Raw genomic sequence first — 12,357 nt, 5'->3', positions numbered from 1 at the left:
CTCTTCCTGCTTTCTTTTCTTCAACTGTACCCTTCATTTTCCAGCGTGTCTTCTTATTGAATTCTCTCTCTCTCTCTCTCTCTCTCTCTCTCTCTCTCTCTCCTCCTCTTCTTAATCTTCCAGCCACCCTTTACCTTCTCCTCCTCACTTTTTTCCCACCCTCAACACTTTTCTCCCTCCTTCCCTTCTTTCCTTCCTTCCTTCCTTTCTCCCGTCCCTTCTTACTCTTCACCTTTCGTCCCTTCCTCCATCCTCACCCTTCCTCTCTATCCCCTCCTTCTCTTCTTCTCTTCTTAACCCTTTACCATCCTCCCTCCCTCCTTCCCTCCCTCTTTTCTTTACTCTTTATCCTCCTCCTCTCCCTCCCTCCTCTCCTCCCTCCCCACCTCCCCACAGCCTGGCAGCACAAAGCGAGTCTCTTCATTACATATTGACACATAACGACCCGTAAAATGATGTGATTGAGACAAATTTACCTGGAGGTCTTAGAGTTTGCCTCCGCCTGTCCATCACGGCCTTCATTGTGGCGTGATTGTGGGAGAGAGCGGGAAGGGGGGGGGTGGAGGGGATAGTGAGGGAGGGAGAGAGGGAAGGAGGGAGGGAGGGAGGGAGGGATGGGGAGAGAGCGAGATGGAGAGGGCTGGATGAGGGGTGGGTTGAGAAGGGAGAGGATGGGATTGGATGGGATGGGACGGGAGGGAGAGAAAAAGGAGGGGTTGGATGGGAAGGGGACGAGGGAGAAGGAGGAGGAAGGGAGAGGTTGGATGGAAAGTTGGAAGATTGAAACGGAAGGGACCTGATGAACAAATTCGTATGAGAAAGCAAAAAAGACTAAAGAAATTAGAATAAAAAAGAAAGTTATTCCAACATGACCAACAGTGTTCTTCACGAGCTACTGATGTGGAGGAGTTGATGGCTTGCGGGAAATGCGTCCTAATTGGTTAGTTTTGGCGCGCAGGATTTGTTTGCGTTTTGGAGTCACACATACTGTACCTTCAACTCGGCACGCCATCACCCCAACACAACCATCACCCCAACACAACAATCACCCCAACACAACCATCACCCCAACACAACCATCACCCCAACACAACCATCACCCCAACACAACCATCACCCCAACACAACAATCACCCCAACACAACTATCACCCCAACACAATCATCAACACGAAAGACACAACACAAGTGATACACAGAGCCCAGGCCGTGTGTATCTCCAGTCCTGGTGTGTATGCTTAGCTGCGATCATCCTATGGGAGAATTACACGACCTGGTATCCCCGAGTCTCGATATCACTTACTAAAGCAAACAGGCCGCACGGGTGTAACAAATATGAGGTGTAGCTCACGCCTCGCCAAGGAGATGAGTGGCACTAATCCGGCTTAAGTGCACGGATGGGAGTGGATTAGCTCGGCTTAGCGACTCGAGAGGCAAATTGGGCGCGAAAGAGTTGGCGCGCTGTGGGTGGTGCGTCCTGATTGGTTTGTTTTCGCTCGTAGGGTTTGTTTTCAATTGGAGGAATTTTGCTCTTGTTGTTGTGTCGTGTGTTTGTTTGAGTAGTATACTGCGTTTTGTGCCTGTAGTCGGTTTGTGTTTTTTGTATGTATCTATACGTATTGTCCTCAAACATATTACGAGTTAAAAGAAACTAAATACTGTATTGTTTTTTCTTCAAGGATACAAACCCAGGATGTTGCTTTATCTAAATTAATACAGACAATTGTACTGAAAGAATTCAAAACACGAAGCAAAATTGTCTAACTAAATTTTACAAGAAAAACATCACTAAAATAAAGAAAAACTACTTTAGTAACACCATCAAAATTATTACGCGGCAAAGACCCAGAAATAGAAATAATGAAGGAAAAATAGCATTAATAGAGAGGAGACTCAGACTATTTACATCCTTAAAGTCAACGAATTCAAAAAGAAATGACAACAAAAGAGATGTCAATAGGAGCCACCTCGAACCCTGGTCCCCGTAGTGTCTCCTCACACACACAGGTAGACAGACACACCACCGCGCCACCACACACCAACACTCCAACAACTAAATCAGCCCAGGAGGGACACACGGGAGCGGATGGCTGACAGGTGACGGAGAGCTGACGGACAGCTGCTGACCCAGACCCGCCCCTGGACACACAAGGAGGGGGAATGATGGGGAAAGGGAGAGGTGAAGGGGGGAGGTAAAATGGGAGTGAGGGAGGAGGGAGATGGGAGGGAAGGGGAGGTAGGAGAGGCAGAAGAAGGAGTTGGAGAGGTAGCAGATGGGGAAGGGGAGGTAGGAGAGGCAGAAGAAGGAGTTGGAGAGGTAGCAGATGGGGAAGGGGAGGTAGGAAGGGTAAAGGAGAAATAGGATAAGTAAATAGGAAAGATAAATGAAAGGAAAGGAGAGAGGGAGGAATGGGAGGAGGGGAGGGGAAGAAAATGAGGTCGGGAAGAAGAGGGAGGGGGTAAAGGATGGTTGGAAGGGGAATGGGGAAACAATAAGGGTTGAGGGTCGACAACAACCATTTCACGGATCACTTAATTAAGCTAACTCAGCTGAGTGAGCGTGAAGCTAAGGGTTCATGCCACGTTTGATGCTACGGAGGGGTGAAAATTTTAGCTGTGCAGGAGAGGTTTTCAGCTGAATAACAGAGGTTTTAGCTAAATGAGGGAAGTTTTCGGTGTGTTTAAGTTCAGTATCCCAAGTGAAGGCGGTTGAGTGCAGTACCGGCCATGCTGCCTCCTTGTGTACCAAAGATTTAGTATACTGTACAGCAGTGTGTTGTATCCTCACAGTTCCTAACGGGTAGTCATGACTATGGGACCCACTTTCACTTTTAAGTTACAGTAAGTGTGGGAGGTCTTAGCTGAACAAATGAAGTTTTAGCTGAGTAAGAGGGGGGCTTTTAGATAGTCATTATAACTTTTCGCCTAATAGAAAGCCTCTAAGAAATAAGAGTAAAGGTGAAATTAAATAGTTATGATTCTCCCATTTCTTCCTCCTCCTCTTACTCCAACTATTACCACTGCTACTAACGTCTTCATCAACTTCTCTTCCTTCTCTTCCTCTTCCAGCTAACACCAATGTTAGTAATGCACTCCTCATCTTCTTCTTCCTTATCCACCTCCCCCTCCCTCTCCTCCCTTCCATAACTTACATAATTATTGCAACTAATATTATCTTTACCGAGTTAGTCTTCTATACAGGTGAAACTAGGTGTGCTAATCTCCAGGTGATTACAATTATCGAGGCGTCGTTTAGTGTGTTGTGTAGGAGGAGGAAGTGTCGTCTCGTAGGGAACATCTGCCGTGAAGCTGGTCACACACACACACACACACACACACACACACATAGTAACTTGAACTGTTGGCCTGGTGTGTGTGTGTGTGTGTGTGTGTGTGTGTGTGTGTCTCAGAAGCTCAGAAATTTCCAGACATGTCTAAGGAACTATTGTGCTTTCCTCCTCTTTCCTTCCCTCCCTCTTCTTTCTTCCTTCCCTCCTCCTCCGTTCTTCCTTCATCCATCTTATTAATTCATCATCCTCCACATATCCCCCTGACCTCTCCACCTCCCTCCACTCCCTCCATGACTCCCCCACCTACCTTCACTCCCTCCATAACTCCACCACTTACCTCCACTCCCACCATGACTAGCCCACCTCACTCCCTCCACTCCCTCCACCTTCACTCCACTCCCCTAGCCCCCCCCCTCCCTCCCTCAACCACACCCACGTGGGATCGATAAGTGACCCTCCACTACCTTGTGTTTTAATCACGCCTAAATAATTGATTAGCGGCTGTGCAGCTAATTAGTTACTTAGGGGAGGGAGAAGGAGAGGGAGGGAGAATGGGGAAGGGGAGGGAGTGAGAATGGGGAAGGGGAGGGGGAGGAATGGGGAGGGGGAGAGATGGAGGGGGAAGAAGGGGAAGAAGAAGGAAGGAGGGGAGAGAGAGAGAGAGGAGAAAGAGACAGAAAGGGAAATAATGGAGGAATGTGAGATAGAGGAGAAAGGGAGAAATGGGGGAGAGGGGAGGGAGATATGGAGGTTGAATTGAAGTGTAAAAGGTAGGAAAGAGGGGGAGGGAATGGGAAAATGGGAAAAGGAGAAATTAATACAGGAGGAGATCAGGAAAAAGCTGAAAGAAAGAGGAATGAAAAAGAAGAAAGAGGGGGGTAGGACACGTAATTGAAGGAGAGGGGGAAAGAAGGGAGATGGGGAAAATGGAAAAGAGAATAGAGAAAAGGACAGAGAGAAAGATAGAGACGGAAAGTTACGTGATAGAAGGAGGTGAGGGAGAAGGGAGGGAGAAGGGAGGGGGGAAGGAAAGTAGGGAGGGGCGGTGAAAGGGAGGAAGTAGGGAGCCTTGTTAGGACCAGCCGCCTCAGCCCCCGTGTTAATGTGTCGCTGTTTGTGTCTTTGTGTCTGTATGTGTGTGTCTGTGTGTGTATTAGTGTACGTGTCTCTATGTTGAAAATTCACTGTTTATGTATGTTTTTGTCTGTGTTTATGTTTGTGTGTTTGCGTGTGTATGTATCTGTGTTTGTGTGTTTGTGTGTCTGTGTCGACATGCCGTTGTTTGTACGTTTGTGTGTCTGTGTGTTTGTATGTATGTGTATTTGGATCAATGTGTCGCTGTTTGTGTCTGTGTGTTTGTATGTGTGTGTATTTGCATCAATGAGTCACTGTTTGTGTATCTGTTTGTTCCTGTATTTTTAACTCAGACCAGCATCACCCCTTACTGACCTGACTGACACATCTTGATAAATGAAGTAAATTTCACCAAAAAAATTTCTTCACGTCACCTTCATCACCTTCAATACTCTCTAAACATTTATACATCTTTCTTATATCTATAGTTACTTATAGACCAGTCATCGTTATACACTGGTCAAGATCCCACCAGAAGAGACGGGACAGTTTTCCAATGCTCAAAAACCCACAAGGCAAATTTTAATCTTCATATTTCCCTCCTCGGACAAAAACTCTCAGGAGAAAATCCCACAACCTACACTAAGACTGACAGGTAATCTTATACTAATTTACAAAACAAAACAAAAAGGTAACACAGGTATACACAAAAATCTAATTAACAAAACCACATCAACAGACAGGTAAACACAGACCCCCTGGAGACACACACGCTACATCCTGGCAGTGTATACATCCAGATGGTAAAAATGTAAACAAAACAGACATAGACTAAGTTCCTAAAGATAGAAGAGCGATCATTCTATCAACCGTACACAGTTAAATTATCAGAAAGGAATTTTGTTCGCTGATAAATTAACTGATGGGGGAATTTGTCCACTACGTCACACCCTTTTAAGTTCGAGGCATCGGATCTCTCTTCTGACGAGGAGGGAGAGTGGGGTCAAGATAGTGCCAACCCCCGTTAATCCTTCGGTCGTAAATAAGAGTCAAATTTCTGTCAGCTATCAAGGGGTGATGGACGAAGCCAAACGTGGTCGTGTTGTCCCCGGAACCCAGGGCTAACAGCGACCTGTTTACAAGCTTGGTGTTGGCGGTGTTGATTACCTAACGGACCCGTGCTGAGACCACCAGGGACACGAGAGGATGGGTGAAGGGAGAGAGGGACAGTGTGAGGGGTGGTCAGGGAGAGAAAGGAAGGGTCAAGGGAGTGAGGGAGGGTCAGGGAGAGAGAGAGGAATAGTAAGGGAAAAAGAGGAAGAGTGAGGGGAAAGAGGGATGGTGGAGAGGAGTGAGGGAGAGTGAGATGGAAAGAGGAATGGTGAGAGGGAGTAAGACAGTGTCAGGAGAAAATACGAAGAGAGAGATGAAATGTGGGAGAGAGTGAGGGAGTGAAGGGTGGTCTAGGGAAAGAGTGTAAGTGAGAGAGAATGAGAGAGAGGAAGAGAGGGAAGAGAAGTGATGGGAGAGAAAGAGGGAAAGTACAATAGAAGAGAGGAAAGCATTATGAAGAGTAAGAGAATGAGAGATAGAGAAAGAAGAGAAATGAAAGAGGGCGGACAAGGAGGGAGAGAGAGAGAGAGAGAGAGAGAGAGAGAGAGAGAGAGAGAGAGAGAGAGAGAGAGAGAGACTTCCACAAAATGTCCCCCAAACTCGAAGAAAAACACAAAATAAATCACTAAATTAATAAAAAAAAAATCCAGAATTTATCCACCTTGACTGAGCCTTACGAAAGCTCTCAAAGGAGGTCATATTGTTTCACATATATACCTGAGTGATGCATTGCGTGTGAAGACTTGTGAAAGATTGACCTTACATGGAGGAATCGGCCGAGGTAACATTATAAGATGGATACTGTATTTAAAGGGGTAGAGGAGGGTTGAGGGGTGAGGGGGTTGAGGGTGAAGGGTTGGAGATGAGGGGGTTGGGGGTGAAGGGTGGGGGGAGGCTGGAGGATGAGGGGGGGTTGGGGGAGGGGTGGAAGGGGGGTTGGGGGGAAGAAGGGTGGGGGTTGGGCGTGAAGGGTGGGGGGGGGTTGGGATGAGTAGGTCACGGTGGCCTTGACGTATTGAATCAAAGTACTTCGTGTGTTGTTGTTGTTTTGTTTTTTGTGTTGTAGTGATGAAAAATACGTGTTGTGATTTTATGATGATTTTTGTATTGAAATGTAGAGGAAAAATCCCTCCTTATGCACTGAATTTTCTTTCTGGTTTTGTATTTTTTTTTCTTTTTGTAGTAAAGAAAAAAAATTTTCTTCGTCGAATTCATTGATTTTGTAAATAATTCTTGCGTTAAAGTGAAAGAAATTTGTATTCATGAGTATTAATTCTTTGATTTTGTATTTTTCGTGTAGTTAAGAGTTGTAGTTCCCATTCTTGTGTACTTTGTATTTTCACTAAAGTATGATAAAAAAGAGTCTATGTTCTCTTATATACGGTAAAACCTTCATATATTGTCAGTCTTGTATAGAAAAACTGTATGGTAATGGTTCTTTGCCTCACAAGGAAATAAAGCCAAAGTTGTATCATTTTTAGGAGTGGGTCAGTGGGCCAAGGTTGTCAAATTACACCTTAACCTGTAAACACCTTTTTGGGTTTTTTTTAAATTTCTTGCTTGATTTCAATTGATTTTCTTTTTTACATTTACCGGTTTTTTTTTTAGCTGCTTGGAAAATAAGTGAGTTGCTAAACATTACAGAACGATCACTCCAGTACAGTGATCATTACTATAGTACAAGAGTATCGGCTTATGATTATTGTAGCCTTCAGTTGTATGTATGTATGTATGTATGTATGTATGTATGTATGTATGAAAAATATAAATAGATAGGATAGATATATATTCAGTAAAGACGTCATACAAGCTTACATTGATTTAGCAAGTATAAAATATCCACAGACAGCACAGGTATAAAATGTATATATTATATATATATATAATACGGGTACAATATGACCACAGAATACAATACGTTTTTCACCTCTCACAGATATAAGGTGTTGGTGGAGACATGCAAGAGGTCGTTCCTTTAGTCTTTATCAAGATTATTATTACCCTTTCATCTGCTAACCTGGACCTTGGTGCTCAAAGATGCTCTGAGTTAATTTTGTCCCTTAACTGTAGAGAGAATGTATCTAGTTAAGGTACTTTTAGAGGTGTAATCTTGATGATATTTCACTAATATTTAATCACACTCTCATCCACATCCTCATCCACCCTACTCATCCATTTTTTCTGATTCCACAAAACAACTTATCTTCTCAATGTTATAGTCATCCACATTCTCATCCACTTATTCTGGATCTACAAAAAATAATAATTCATCTTCTTATTGTTATAGGCATCCACACAGTTACTATATTCATCCACTCCTCGTCCTCATCCATAATATATTCATTTCTCTCTCCCAATCATCCATACACTAACTGTACTCATCCATTCATCATGTCATTTTCATCCACAATAACTCTCATCTCTCTCCTATAAAGTCATCCACACACATTCATCCACACACCCATTCCTCAGCCATACACTCATTATACTCATCCACACAACCACTATACCCATCCACCAACCCTATACTCATCCATGCGCTCATTATACTCATCCACACACTCATTATACTCATCCACACACTCACTATACTCACCCACTCATCCACACACTCTCTACTCTCATCCACACACTCACTATACTCACCCACTCATCCACACAGCTCTCATAACTAACAATCACATTAAATATATAACATTCGACATGGGTCTTAACCTCTCTTTCACTCGCCCCAATGTAAAAAGATTAACGACTTTATTACCCTCGTTCCTAAGGTTGGAAATATATTCACCGTTTAGATATGTGGCTTAGGATTGTTTTGACCTCCACACTCCTCCTCATCCCTCCTCTCCTCCATTCCTCTTCTCTTCCCTTCTCGCTGTGCCTCTTTCGTCTTCAAGTTATGGACTGTTTGAGGCAGCGACGTAGGAGAAGATTGCGTGTTAAGGTGATGGGTGAAACTGACCGACTCATTCCATATGTATATATATATATTGTGTACGTACGTGTGTGTGTGTGTGTGTGTGTGTGTGTGTGTGTGTGTGTGCTCTCTCTTTCTCTCCTGTCCTATGTTTCCTTCCCTCTCTCCCTCCTTCCCTCCCTCCTCCTCTTACCATCGTTTATATAATATTAGCAGCGCATTACACAGTGGTGGGAGAAAAGATCCCCTCCACCATTGGCATCAATTAAATTATAACCACGGGATCATCTCCTACACCACGTCAGCTGACTCTATAGTACTGTCTGACGACCTTCACCCTAAACGTTTCGCTCACCACCTCCAGAAACGTTCGTGTGTTTACATTCACTCCCGATACGTTTATTAGCGTTTTATCGACCATCTGCTACATAAATTGTTGAGATACGTTTTTAATTGACTCTTATTCTTGTGAAAGTTGGTTGTGTTTGTAGGGATTTGATTGGGTTTCAGTTTTATTAGGTGTGATATCCCGACGAAGGTAACGGGGAAGTATTGGTCGAGATGGGGAGGCAAGTATCGGTCAATCAGCTGGTCGAATGCTCCTCACAGTGACCTGTCAATCACGGCTCAGCGGGGAGGTGCTGGGCCAGGCCTCCTGTACCACTCCCTCCCCCCACCCCCACTATCACTACCAAGCTACTATACGGAGAGATGCTGACCCCACCCTACCCCCCACCCCACGAACCAGCACCTCTGCAGGGGGTCGTGTGTTTGTCCTACTGTTGGGGATGACACCTCGTCCTTCCTCCAGCTCTAGCCCTCGTGTATGAGAGAGACTATCCTGCATATATCAGATTGGTTCTATCTGGATAAATGAGAAAAATAACGTTTGTGTGGGCGGGAGAGACTGTCCAAGTGTGAGTGTGGGTGACATGAGAGGAGAGGAGAGGAGAGGAGAGGCGAGGAGAGGAGAAGTAGTAGAGTGTGTCTTAGTAATGTTGTGTCTTCTTCTTCTTCTTCCTTATCAACCAACTCCTCCACTCCCTCTTTTTCTTCTCTTCCTTCCCCTTTATTTCTGCAACATCTTACATTCTTCCCCATCCTTTTCCCTCTTCGTCTATTCCTCCATCTCCTCTCCTCTTTCTTCTTTCACTCCCTCCCCATGTTTTCTCTCTCCAACATCTTCCCTTCTACTTCCTCCTCTTCCTCATCCTCCCTATGATCACCACCTTCTTCCTACCACATTCTTCCCTCCTCCTTCTCCCCTTGCCTTCTCCTCCTTCTCCCCTTCCTTCTTCTCCTCCTCCTCCTCCTCCTCCTCCTCACCAAGGTGTAGTTGTGTCCCCGGTGTGACCATCATCAGTGCTCGGGGATGTTCATGATTCTGTTAATGAGGCGACTCAGGTAAGGCGCTCAGCCAGGTAATGTTCTCCCAGACCCGCCCCCCTGTGTGTGTGTGTGTGTGTGTGTGTGTGTGTGTGTGTGTGTGCTTATAATTACATTTTTGCGTGTATGTCTACGTGTGTCTATATTCCAGTATGTATGTATGTATGTATGTATGTATGTATGTATGTATGTATGTATGTATTCTTTGGTATTCATTGCTACCTTGCTCATTCACTTCCTTTATCTCTGTTCTAGCCAGAGATCCAGTACTCATCCTCCGTCTTCTTCTTCTTCGTCGTCTTCTTCTCCTCCTCCTCCTCCTCTCTCCCTTCTCATTCTCTCCTCCCATCTCCCCATTCCTATAAGATTCTTAAGGTACCCAAACCAAAAAAATCCTTCTCTCCTCCTCTTCCTTCTCCTCATTTTCTTCCTAAGCCTCATCTTCCCCTTCCTCCTCATCTTCCCCCTCCTCTTCATTCTGATCTTCCTCCTCCTGCTCCTCCTCTTCATTCTCATCTTCCTCCTCTTCCACCTCTTCATCCTCCTCTTTCTCCTTACTGCACATACACTTACAATAAAAGAGCACACCATCCCTGCAGGAGAAATGCTGACTAACTCACTATACCTAATGAAGTCACCCCTCTTATCAATGCTTGTTTTCTTTCTCATATCACTACCCCCGAGGAGCTGGAATATATTTTTTTATTGTAATCGGACACAAAAGTCTATTTGCATGTGTATTAGTAAGTCGCGGGGGCGTATTTACATGCAGGTGGACCAACCAACTCTCTCTCCTTTCCACCGATCCGATCTGATCCTCTCCACCAACCTTCCACCAAGATCCTCTCCTCTCTTCTCTTTCCTCAACCTATTCTCCCCTTCCCATCACCCTCTTCTCTCTCTCCCCTCTCAAACACCCTCGGCTACTATCTCAAACACCCTGTCCTCCCCAACACACTCTCTTTCCTCCCCTCCTTAAAACCCTCTCTTCCCTCTTATTCCCTCCCCTCCCCTCTCCTCCCCTCCCCTCTCCTCCCCTCCCCTCTCTCCCAAACACCCCCTCCTCTTCTAAACCTTCCTCCTTATCCGTCCACTATGTCCAAAAAACCTTTCCTCTTCTCCCCAACCATTGCACCCTTTCCCACTCCTCCCTAACCACCCCTCATCTCCTCTCCCCTCTCCCCACCCTCCCAAAGGTAACTCAAGAACAAGTAAAGAAATAAGAACATGAGAAGTAAAGCAACAGTCAAGCAATTGTAAGAAATCGATCAAGCAGGCAAACAAGTCTGGTGGTTGAGGGTCTCTCTCTCTCTCTCTCTCTCTCTCTCTCTCTCTCTCATACTGGCACAGTCCTTAGACACATACACACACGCACACAGAGCAATATTTCTTCCAGGGTCAAGGTCAATAGAGTGGGTTTCCACCTGGAGGCTCTCTCTCTCTCTCTCTCTCTCTCTCTCTCTCTCTCTCTCTCTCTCTCTCTCTCTCTCTCCTGGGATAATATCGTAATTTAAATTCTAAGAGACAAACACGAAAAATAAGGTGTTTATCAGAAGCTCTTTAAGTATCGAACACACTATGAAAACTTACTGTTGATTACAAAATATTTAAATTCATCAAAGTCAGAATTAAAAAACTTCTCCATACTAGTATCCAAAAACCGCGAGCATCAAAATAGCTCCTGCCATTACATCATCTCCAGCCTCACAGTCTCTCGTCCAGGAACACTATTTTTCTGATTCCCTCCTCAAGATCTCAGGCGACACTTGAACCTAACCTAACCAGCTGCTTCTTGGACCCCCCCCCCCATCCACAAAAAAACACGCCACACTAACAGGTTCCCTTGACAAATACAGTCCTCAGAGCATGCAATCTAGAACCTTCACTGATTGGCTGATCCAACAACCAATCACCGAGTACCTTTTGAAGCAATCTTATTTACATTACCCTATCGCGTTACTGATCAAGGAGCACACGTCCCCACGTTGCTATAAACCATTTCGTACCAATTAATAATGAGTGTAATTAAACATCATAGCGATAGCGGATACTCCTAATGATTCACCAGTTAGTAATTATCGTAATTGGGAGTATGATTATGATTAATTACGTATTTATATCTGACGTTTATGATGTATCGGTGACGTAAATAATCGGAGAGGTAAAAATAAGAGACGTAGCTGAGGCGAATATGTGGAATTGAACACCAATAGCGTGGGATTTGGGTGATGGTGGAGAAGGGATTGGATTCGAAGATGAAAGAGGGAGGAAGAGGAGGAGGAATGGAAGAGGTGGTGGGATGGAGAGGGAATGAAAGGAGATAAAAGGACAGAGGGAGAAGGAGGGAGGGAGGATGGGGAAGATAGAGAAGATCAAAGGAGAAGGAGGGAGGATGGAGAAGAAAGGAAGATGGAGAAAAGAGATAGAAGAAGAAATGGAGAAAGAGAGAGATTGGTCAATGGATAAAGAGAGAGAGAAGGAGGAATGGAGAAAGAATGAAGGAGGAATGAAGAAAGAGAGAGGAGGAGGAATGGAGAAAGAATGAAGGGGGAATGAAGAAAGAGAGAGAAGGAGG

Source organism: Homarus americanus, unplaced genomic scaffold (genome assembly GCF_018991925.1).
Source record: "Homarus americanus isolate GMGI-L3 unplaced genomic scaffold, GMGI_Hamer_2.0 scaffold44808, whole genome shotgun sequence".
Taxonomy (NCBI): domain Eukaryota; kingdom Metazoa; phylum Arthropoda; class Malacostraca; order Decapoda; family Nephropidae; genus Homarus; species Homarus americanus.
This window is presented reverse-complemented; position numbering follows the sequence as displayed.